This window comes from Rhipicephalus microplus, chromosome 9 (genome assembly GCF_043290135.1).
Source record: "Rhipicephalus microplus isolate Deutch F79 chromosome 9, USDA_Rmic, whole genome shotgun sequence".
NCBI classification, from domain to species: domain Eukaryota; kingdom Metazoa; phylum Arthropoda; class Arachnida; order Ixodida; family Ixodidae; genus Rhipicephalus; species Rhipicephalus microplus.
Window position 1 is genome coordinate 75,835,086 of NC_134708.1, and position 12,436 is coordinate 75,847,521.

Sequence of the window (12,436 nt, forward strand, 5' to 3'; positions counted from 1 at the left end):
ATACGCAGATAGACGCCTAAAGTGCTTGCAGTACGCGAAGAAATGCTTTCCATTTATTATGTAGGAATTTACGTCCCAAACCCACGATATGATTATGAAGTGTGCCGTTGTGGAAAGCTCCGTAAACTTCGGCCATTTGGCGTTCTTTAACGAGCACTGTCATCTCAGTACACACGGCCATTAAGCACTGGCAGTTTAGAGCAACATGCGAGATGAGCGCCTTGACATCACAGTCGTCGAACTAAACCGGCACACCGACCGAAAACCGCTGTCAAACCGGAAAGTACCGAATTATGTGAGGAGGTTCTTTTGATGAACAGACTGTGCGAAATATTGACCTTTATGCCATTCTACGAGGCATTAATTTTATTATCTGCAACACTCCTATTCCTACAGAGATGGGCAGGGAACGCCAATAATCAACGAACACATTAGCGGACCTACTGATAGGCTGAGTCGTCGACTTTACAAACTCAAAAGGAAGTGTTTGCCCCACTTCACTTCCGCTATTTCGAGTAGTATTTTTCTCTGTAATAGCGATAAGCTACACAGCTTTATTAGTTCTCTCAGGCCCCGCATATACGTGTAAAATGGCCTTCACGGTTGCCAGCCAACTTTGCACGTTACGCATTGTACACCAATCTTGCCGGTCAAGTTATGGCAGTGACGGCAAAAGTATTTTCCTGGCAAGTATGAATCAACTCGCACATCATGAAGCTTTGTTAAAATGAAATCAAGGCGTCGGCGCCCACTCGTCTGGTTGGGAAGAAAAAAAATGAATAATAAGACGAGGACGTCGACCACCGTCGTGGGGATGTAGCTCATTCAGAGCGCGTTCCCTGGCGATGACCCTCTTTGCTAGGCAGCGGTCAAGCCAAGCCGGCCGAGTGGCCCCAACAAGGGATATCAGCTTTGGGTTGTTCAGAGAGCCCACTATGTGACAGTCCGGCTTGGCCTGCCCGCGCCAACGTGGGAGAAGCTGACTGCGCGTTAGTCGCGTCTTTTGGGACTCGAATTCGAAGTTTCATCATCCACCCGTCCACCAAACACTAGAGAATATAAATGCGTACGACGTTTAGGCACCCCGAACGGTAGACCTTAATCAGAATTGTGAGCAGGTCATGTGTGCTGAAACGTCAATGTTTTATTATTCTCTTGTGGTAGGCGTTCTTGTTCTTTTATTAAAAAAAGTTTCAGTGAAAGAAAGACTCCCTCTGCTCGATGCCTTTCCCCTTGCGCCCACTTGCAAAAAGTTCTGCCGGTTGGAGCGCCTCCTCTACGCAACACGTCGTCAAAGTCTGGCTAACCTCCCTGTCCTTCCTCTTTTAATCCTCCTCCTCTTCCAAACTCTGACAACCCTCAAACAGATGATGCGGTTTCTCCGCATTGCGCGTCCGTCGTGCGACGAAGCTCTCGTTTTCGCGCAGGACGACAGCGCGGAAATCCGATCACGAACGTACCGAGTTCGTGGAGAAATGTGCCGTGCTCGAGGAATGCGACGTATCCGTCGCGGAGAGACGTGACGCAGCGTCGTCTACACGTGCGCTCCTATTAGGAATGGAATGCCCCACCGCTGCGCGCTTCGCGTCGACGCTGCACCGTCATAGCCAGGCGCGCGGCATTCTTTCGCCTCGCTGCGCTTAGATAAACAGGTGGAAGCACCTTGCACTACGTAAAGAGGTAGCCTCTTCGCGTGTAGGTATCTTTATTCAACGTGGTAGGCCATTGCCGTCTTATCTTGTACTCGTGCGCCGTGCGAATGTGATAAGATGCAGGCTGAGGGGAGAGAAGGTTATTGCGTGGCTCTTCGCGAGATTGTGGCGAGCATTGCACGCCAGTGGCAATAACACTTTCGCGTACGCTGCGGCAGCGCATCCCGGAAATGATGATTTGATAAGTGGCCTTTAACGTCCCAAAATTACTGTATGATTATAAGAGACGCCGTAGTCGAGGGCTCCGGAAATTTCGACCACCTGGGATTTTTTAACGTGCACCCAAATCTGAGCACACGGGCCTACAACATTTCCGCCTCCATCGGAAACGCAGCCGCCACAGCCGGAATTCGATCCCGCGACCTGCGGGTCAGCAGCCGAGCACCTTAGCCACTAGACCACCGCGGCGGGGCAGCGCACCCCGTAAACACTATAACATTGGGACGTCTTACGTGTTTTGTCTTTTTTTTTGTTTCTTGCCTAAGCTAAAGAATAAAATTCTAATGGTTTAAGTGTCAAAAGCGCGACGCAGTAATAAAGTACGCAGTTGCGGGGCATTACGCAGAAAATTTGATCACGCGATATTTTTTAAAATTCAAGCCCATGAACGTTTTTTTTAGAAAATCGCCGTGGCGCCGAACCAAACCCACGCCGACAATTTTAGCACCATTTTCAACGGGTCATCCATTCAATAAAGATTGTGCGTGAAAGTAAGATTGATTTTTTTTAAATGAATCTGTTTGTGGGAGAAGTTGCATCCCATCTTTATCGATTCACTCGTCCGACGTACACCACGGTTCTACACAAAAGGGGAGATTATATTGAAATTCAAAACATTAGACTGTGCAACAGGGGGGACTGCAGTCTTCTGAATTGGTCTTTGTACCGAAGAGCTAGAACAGGAACACTGAATTTCACAGCATAAAGATATGGCAGTCGCCACAGGACTGATGCACATCAGCATCAGCGATGCAAACATATGTACTAATATACGGACTGTTACCAATCATAAACTGTATATTCATTTATACTTATTTAACGAGAAAAACTTGGGGGACGCTTGAGCCTTCTGTCCTCCGCGATGCGGTGAGAGGTGTGAAGGTCGTGGGTTAGATTCCTGCCGTGGCGGTTGCATTTTGCCGGAAACGAAACGCCCGAGCCCCGGGTATACTGCGTGATGGCAGTCCACGCAAACAAAGGGTCAAAACTTCTGAAGCCATTCACTACGGCACTCCTGATAATCTTATCGGTGTTGACGTAAAACCCCAGTTGTTATGATTATTAGCATCATTATTTCTTTTTTGTTATCACTTACGTAATATCGCATATTGGCGTCCCGTCGAAGTGATGAAGCGTCAGCTCTCTTGATTGATGATTGATACGTGGGGTGTAACGTCCCAAAACCACTCTATGATTATGAGAGACGACGTAGTCGAGGGCTCTCGAAAGTTTGACCACCTGGGGTTCTTTAACGTGCACACAAATATGAGCACACGAACCTACAACATTTCCGCCTCAACCGGAAATGCAGCCACCGTAGCCGGGATTCGATCCCGCGACCTGCGGATCAGCGGCCGAGTACCTTAGCCACTATAGACCGCCAGCTCTATTCAGTGGTTTTCAAAAAGTCCCGATTTCTCCCTGATAAAACTGACGCCTACGTAAGGTATCATCACTGCCACGCGTGTTTGCATGTCGGCGTGAATCCGCCGATTTGTCAGCTTGGCGAAACGTCGCTCTCCGCACGTGTCAGTCCATCATTCCGCTGTTTGATTATTTTTCAATTTCAACACGAGACATGCAATCGCCAAAATGAAAAAAAAAAGAAAAGCCTTCTTTTCGGCATCAAACAACTTCTTCAAAGGATCCCTACCAATTGTTATACGAAGAAAAAAAAGAAAGAAACGTCTGTGGAAGTTGCTATTGTACACACAGGATAATGACATCAAACGAGCGTATACCTATATAGAGTTTTGGAGGGATCCGGGAGTTTGGACCATCTGACGTTATTTAACGTACGCTGACGTGGCACGGGACACGGGTCTCTACCATTTCGCCTGCATCGAAACGCCCGACCGAAATCGAACCCGCGACCTCCTTCACGTCGGCAGCACAGAACCGCTGCCCCACAGCGGATGACCCTTAGTTCACAAAACGTGCAAAAAAGTATAACAAGAACACACATAGGCAGATATCACGCTTTGTGGAAATCGGTTTCATGCTGCAAAGCAGTCAGTATGCAGTATATAGATGTACGAGCGTTATGAGGTAAGTGTTTTTTTTTTATTCATATACATGGAGGAGTTGTGTCCGCCTCGCGGGCTTGCCAGGCATTCCACCTACACTGACGGTTAAATGATAACGCATGGTCTGGCGTATACAATCAGCCGTCACGTTAAAGCTCAGAGGTCTTCAGGAGTTACCGAGACGAAGCGCACGCCATGATGCGACGATGTCAGTATCGCTCGTAACTTTCGTTAGCGTATTCTTACGGGACCGAGCAATGCTTGAACATAGCTTACTTAACCATAAGAATACGAATGCATGTAACGTTTATTAAGCCGCTATAAAAGCGAAGCCAACACTTGAACCGCAATTGACGTTAAAGACACATTCAAGAGAAAGAATGACACGATTCAGATTGACGAACTGCACTCTGAGCACAGTGATGTCATATGTTTCACAATCATAAGTTCATTATTAGCGAAAAAAAATCAAGGTTAAAGCTTCATAGTTTTGCAATTGCGTGCCGCAATCTCCGCGCGCGTCTTCAAGAATTTCAAAACACATTCTTCGTATTTTCGCGACGTTGTCTCGACGAAATTTCCTGAAACTTCACATGCTTGGTCTGTAGCATGCACAGGTGACAATGCACTTCATTTTCATCGATTAGAAGCTGCGTAGGAGCCATTAGATGCCTCAAAAATGTATGACGTTACGGTGTTGAGGTACAGGAACCTCCAGGTGGCGTCTCCACGAGCATTTTTTTTTTGTGCGTTTTCTCGCTTACCGAGCGTCGTGTCACAGTTAGTCGGGTGTTCTTACGATGGTGAAATTGTACTTGATTAATACGATAAACATTGTTTTGCTCTTCAGTGTCCCTTTCACCCAACGTAACCTCTTTGTTATAAGAGTGCACGTGTAAAGTTCATTGCTTTGTTAATGGATTAGATACCCAGAACTTCAATCCCAATTAAAATTGCGCCGGAATTATGTCTGCAAGGGGTCTTCCAAAGTACTTTCTACACCTGGCGCGGCTCAATGGTAAAGAATACCTGACTGCCTCGCATGCAGAACACTTGGGTTCGATTCTTGCTGGGTCCGGATATATTATTCTTCGCACTCGCCGTGTTAACGGTGTCGGCGCCGCGTTTTCTAAATGCTATCACATTTAAGTAAGCAATGTCTGTTCTCTCCGTCCTGGGTAGATATTTTTCCGTCACCTGTGACGCATACCCGTGTCTGAGGAGAAAGGGTTTCATTGATTGTTTTGTGGGGTTTAAAGTCCCAAAACCACTATATGATTATGAGAGACGCCGTAGTGGAGGGCTCCGGAAATTTCGACCACCTGGGGTTCTTTAACGTGTACCCAAATCTGAGTACACGGGCCTACAACATTTCCGCCTCCATCGAAAATGCAGCCGCCACAGCCGGGATTTGATCGCGCGACCCGCGGGTCAGCAGCCGAGTACCTTAGCCACTAGACCACCGTGGCGGGGCGAGGGGAAAGGGTTTGACGACGTGCGCGACAGGATTTTCACGTTATTCATGACATGACCAGACAATCACATTCGTCAAAACTTGTTACCATCCCATACCAATTTAGGTCGACACCATGTTAAAGAGGCGGTCATGATAGTGTCCATACGTAGGTGGCCAGATAGATAGATAGATAGATAGATAGATAGATAGATAGATAGATAGATAGACAGATAGATAGATAGATAGATACGCTCAAAGTTCTTCGGTTTGATAGGAAATGATTGACATGAAACAGAAAGCGGAATCTACAGAAGTAGAGCGCATGGTTTCTATTCATTCCTCCACAAATTTCCACAAATTCATTAGCATTTCCGGTTCCTTCCTAGGTGACCCTCGCGAAACGAAACTTTGTATCGCGAAGCAGCGCTACCGCTTTCTGAGAGAGGCAATACCGAAACTACAGCACCTGCTTTGTTGATCGGTCGCTTGCCAAGCGCTGTTTTGATAAGCCGCGGTTCCAAATAACGAGTGCATCATGGCGTCCCGTCCTCCACGAGATGCGAAAGAAACGTAAGCGTCGCGTGATAGAATCGTTGTTCTGATGCATTATCTCCCTCAGCCCCCTTATCTTTTCGGGCGCATAGGAAAGCTACCCAACAGGATATGCTGATGTCTCTCTCATGTTGTAATGCAAAGCGCTTCCCTTATCTCGCTCCTCATATCTTGTTATACGGCCACGTGCAAGTGACGTGGAGTTACAGGGACACCAATCTTTTTTGTTTATAGTTTACTTTCCTAAGACATTGTTCAGCATGTTTTTAACACTACTGATTTCACTCTCTGTTCGACAACTTTGAATCGGTGGCCGCACAAAAAAGTAGCTCAAAACTACTTATGACCGCCCAAAGCAGCGCGTATACTATTATATCCTCCAAATTACGCGCAGCATGTCGTAATTCATCAAAATAGGCTTTGTGCTTAAATTACTGCTGCATTTCGTTTCGCCTTGATCTTCAAGTTATCTTGGAGGGCGATTACGTAGGCATCGCTTTCATTTATACATACACACACGCATAGACGTGCGTAGGGTGATGGAGGGCGGCCGCCCGTCTAGTCACTTAAGGTGGACGGGACTCGGAGTGGGCTACAAGTCAGCCCCATACATTGATAGAGGGCACTGCGACTCGAAGGGGCGTGGGAAGTCAACCCCATACATTGACATAATAGGTGGGGGCGCCGCGACCAACTTTGCTTCTCCCCCCCTCCCCCCCCTGAATCGGAAACCTTCGCATGCCTATACACACACGTGTAAATGCTGATATTGCTCGACTACGGAATCACTTGTAGTTTAAGTTTGAAATAACGTCACGGCGCTTCTCATTTATTCATTTCGAAGACGTAATTGCCTCATTTCTTTGCGCTTAAATGCGGACAGATTTGTCGCCCGTGCCACACGTGTTCGCTACTTCCTGTAAGTACCCTGCACTTATGCAATGCACTCTGCGTTAACTAGCGTCACTCAACCAAAAACAACACAAACCGCACACAATCGGTTCGTGTAAGCCAATTTTCAGAATCACCAAAATAAGCGGTTTTTTTCCCGTTTATTTTTTGCTTAGCTAACCCACGCTTGGATGCGTGGAGAAAAAAAAATCCCAGCATATTCACGAAGTGAATGATGATGAGTGGAGCGAAGTGCTCATCCGCCCGTTCGTGTGTCCATCCGTCCTTGCTTCCGGATGGACGGATGATCTGACAGAGGCACAAACGGATGGACGGACTGTCGAGCGCATGGACAGACGCACGGATGGACCGAAGCACAGACGGATGGAAGAATGAGAGCGCGGACGGACGGACGCACGAACTAACGGACGGAAGCATGCACCGACAGACAGACGGATGCACGGATGGATGAACAGGTGCACGAATAGACGGATGGACTTAAGCACGGACGGCAGCACGGATAAGCGAATGAACGGACGCATGGACGGTTGGATATACGGACGGACGCTTCGCCCCACTCATTATCATTCACTCCGTGGATATGCTGTGAAAACCACTAACGCCATCTTGTTATATTATTCCCAAGGACATATACACACGACGCCATCTATTGAGCAAGTTATAATCTAAACGTGGCTACAGACCACATACGGAGGAGGGGACAATCCAGGAACTAAGGAGCTTCGCCCCTAAAAGACAACCAAGCGAGTCAGTTTTGATATAACCGTATGCCCCTTTGTCAATAAGTGTGTCCGAAATGGAAGTTCACCACTCTGCGTTAGTTGAGAAGTATCGCTTTCGTCCTTGATTGACAGCCGGCGTGATTGAGGCCTGCTGAGGGCTCGACCGTCACATATACAGATGTATGAGGAGTCACAGCCGTCATCAACGGACGCACCCTGTCCGGCTTTCAGTTTAAACGTCTAGACTCTATATCGATGACGTGTACTTCTCACCGACTCCAAGTTCGAAAAGACGCCCGTATATGTCGTGTTTGCAGCTCCCGAGATTGCTTACGAAGCCATTCGTTAGAACAATCGGCCTTCAAGATCTGTATCTCTTTTTCGATTAATCCAGATAGTGCCATGGCTGAGGCCTGGATTTGATTGCGCCACCTATATTTGCCACCTATGTTATACTTCGAGTCATCGGGATTGCGGGGTTTGCATGGAAAGCTGCAAGACCGTGGCTCGCTTACTCACAGTAAAAATACAAAATAGAATAAAAAAGTAAATAAAAGTGTATTTCCATCCATCTTTTTAGCCTTCAGCTTACTACTCTCTTGTAGTCGTTACGTTGAACCTTTAAAATTTCTTTAGACTTTCGGTGTCCATCATTTCTTTCACTCAGCAACTACATTACACCCGCTAAGCCAACACCCACCCTACATTATCATGAGTTTTTTTTTTAAATCCCACAACAAATGCGTATAAATGCAGTTTGTCTGCGCTATCGAAATATGGAATGCTGCGCCTGGCCATGTCAAGTCCTTGCCACTTGATGAAATCGTTTCGTACAGTACACTAACCACTGACCCCCATGCTCTGCATCTATAATGCTGTATTGCAATTTTCGTAATTTGCCGCCATTCCTGCGATAGCCCTTAAATGCTGCAGTGTATTGAACAAACAAACAAATCAATGAATAACTAAGTAAAGAAGTTTCTCATTTGCATACGATAGAAATGTCTTCCTGAAAGTTTTTTCATTGTGCTGCTTCATCTGAAAACGCGCAACATGTTTACTTTTAGTATGGCAGAAGGTAGAGCGAATCAGAAACATTGATAATTATCGACTGTTCCAGCATATATATATATATATATATATATATATATATATATATATATATATATATATATATATATATATATATATATATATATATATATATATATATATATATATATATATATATATATATATATGCGACTTGAAGAGCATCGAGCCGCGGTGGTCTAGTGGCTAAGGTACTCGGCTGCTGACCCGCAGGTCGCGGGTGCAAATCCCGGCTGCGGCGGCTGCATTTCCGATGGAGGCGGAAATGTCGAGGCCCGTGTGCTCAGATATGGATGCACGTTAAAGAACCCCTGGGGGTCTAAATTTCCGGAGCCCTCCACTACGGCGTCTCTCATAATCATATGGTGGTTTTGGGACGTTAAACCGCACAAATCAATCAATTGAAGAGCATCGAACGCGTTATTCGAAGGTCGTAGGTTCGATTCCTGCTCACGGCTGGTTATTTTTTCATCCACTTTTCTTTCTTCTTATTTACATTCCATTGGTTCTAATAACTTCCCCTGTACATTACTTGGCGTTACTGTCTGTTAGATCTCATTAATATTGTGTTAAAACATAGAAAAACGAGCCCTTAAGGTATACACTTCTTTCCCTTATATATATATATATATATATATATATATATATATATATATATATATATATATATAAATATATATATATATATATATATATATATATATATATATATATATATATATATATATATATATATATATATATATATATATATATATATACGAAATACCGTAATAAAAGTTATAAACTTCGAGAATACTGCAAGTATAGAAAACAGAACAATAAAATATTTATTTAATCCTAACAGTTTCGGCTGGTGGACCAGCCTTCTTCGGAGGATCTAAGTGAAATGGTACAAGTTCCCGTAGCAGAGGGTCACCCTCACAGTTTGAAGACCAAAAAAAAGGGGGGGGGGGGGGCAAACGGGCGAACGAGGTAGCAACAGACAACAAGAAGCAGAAGAAGGAGAGGAACTAGAAAGGAGCGACGGAAAGCCGCCGGAAACGAGCGGGTAATTCTGGCATTGTTACTGGGTGTAGGTAAGACGCGCCGCCAGCGGAGGCGACCAAGAAAAACGGAAAAATGTGAAACATGTTGCCGCTTACTCGCATTCCACTCATGGATCGAGTTTAAGTTCACGTGGTTCAACGGCTGGCCCATATATATATATATATATATATATATATATATATATATATATATATATATATATATATATATATATATATATATATATATATATATATATATATATATATATATATTGTAGTGACAAAAATACGGGCTTGCTAGAGACGACGAAGACGTTTGTTGTGGCACAGGCTCGTGCTGCTGCAGCTGCTGCTGAAACCGCTGGCTGCTGTCTCGCTGCTGTTCGGCCCGTTAAATGGTTGCATCACCCCGGCGTGGCATCTAACAGTATTATTACATTTGGTGGAGAGTGCTGGTTGTCTCAAACTGGAACTCCGTTCCCGGACTCTACCTCAACCTCCCGCTTCGCCAATGCCTGACGACATGACCCAGCCACCTGCAGTCATAATCCCATCCGTCACCTGTTCCGGAATGCCACGATAGCGAGATCCAGTAATTTTCAACGCGACCGACGACCAAGACGCTGACGACTGGCTGTCCCAGTATGAAGCAGTAATCGCCCACAATAAGCGGGATGACACAGACAAGCTCGCTTACCTTCGTTTCTATCTGGCGGGTGTGGCAGAACTGTGGTTTAACAACCACAAAGCGGAAATACCGTCTTGGTCAACCTTCAAGACGCGCTTTGCAGAAGTCTTTGGCCGACCCGCTGTTCGCAAGCTGCGCGCCGAACAGCGCTTGCGCGGCCGCGCAGAGCGCTCTGGCGAGACCTTTACCTCGTATATTGAGGATATTCTGGACCTCGGCCGTCGTATCGATTCCCACATGTCTGACACTGACAAAATACGGCACATCATGAAAGGTATCGAGGACGACGCCTTACACATGCTAGTTGCAAAAAACCCGCAAACCATCGCCCAGCTTATTCAGCACAATTAAAGTTTCGACGAGCTGCGGAGAGAGCGCATTTCTGCTCGACGTCCAAACCTCGACACGAGCTCTACATCTGCGTTAACCATTGGCGCTGTTTCATCAGAACAAAGCACCTTAATGCAGCAAATTCAGCAGTTCGTCCGAGAAGAAGTGGCGCGCCAATTGTCTCTTGTGCCGCACGTTCCGGCCAGTGCGCACACACTAACCCCAAGGCTCCGCAAGACAATCGAAGAGAAAGTTTCTGATGCCCTGTCTCCTACATACCATCCTTCGCCTATCTCTGCCCCTCTCACTTACGCTGAGACGCTCGCCGCCGTCGCTACCAAACACCACTGATCTTGCTAGACAGCCCCGTCCCATCTACGCTGCAAGTCCCCCTGTCCGTCCCCACCCACCTCCTGTTCGCCACGCCGCGCTACCATCAACTAACCCTTGGCGCACTCCGGACAACAGGCCGATTGGCTACTTCTGCCATCTTCCCGGTCATGTAGCACGCTACTGCCGCCGTCGGGATTATAACCCAACTGCTGGTGAGGCGACTTACGGCTATCGTCCAGAGCCACCACAGTCGTCTTCGTTCCACCCCACGTCGGAACAGTCGCCGCCACGTCGCCGCGGCTTCGACAGGAATCGGTCGCCCTCACCACGGCGCCGTTCGATTTCTGCTATGCTTCCTCGATCAGCCCCCACCCAAATGGAAAACTGACTATCGCAGTTCCCAAGGCAAGAGCTGCGCATATATCGAAACTTTCAAGGCCTCCGTTTCTACCTGCTAATGAAATAACTGTGAATATTGATGGTGTACCGGTGCAAGCGCTTGTTGATACTGGTGCTGCCGTGTCTGTGCTAAGTGGTGAACTGTGCCGCAAGTTGAAGAAGCTTACACTGCCACTGTCCGATGTCTCTCTCCGCACGGCCACTGCGCATCACATCCAACCTTCTGTGGCGTGCACAGCTCGACTGGTCATCCAAAATATTTTGTATGTAGTCGAATTCGCTGTGTTTTCTCCATGTTCGCATGATATCATCTTAGGCTGGGACTTCCTCTGCGCTCATCATGCCGTCGTTCACTGTGCGCGTGCCGAACTAGAGTTGTCGACGATGTCTTAACTGCCCCTGTGTGAAGCGCCGACATCTGAAAGACCTTTCAAGCTGCTATCTTCCCGAGTCACCGTGGCCACGGACACTCACATCCCTCCTCTATCCTGTGTTCTTGTGCCACTCCTCTGCAACGACGCGCCCTCTGTCACCGCCCTCTTTTACCCCTCCGACGCCTTTGGCTCTCGCAAAAGCTTCTTTCTCCCGTTCGCAGTTGTCACCGTAGAAAACTCCCGTGGCGTTATATAACGAACTCGCTTCCTTCCCCAGCCATATTATTCCGTGGCGAAGCCCTCGGTCACCTTGAGGAAATTGATTCTGTTTCGTCCAGTCACCTACCTGACGACTTGCCATTATCTCACTTAAACACCATTACCTCTGATACCACTCCCACTTCATCTCCGGAGGCTTTTTTCCCATCGATTGACCCTCAACTTCCCGCTGCTCAGCGCACCCTACTCCTGGCTCTGCTAGATCGCTTCAAGATGTCATTTGACCATAGCCAACTTTCTTTGGGTCGCACATCCGCATCATCATCATCATCATCATCATCATCATCATCATCATCATCATCATCATCAT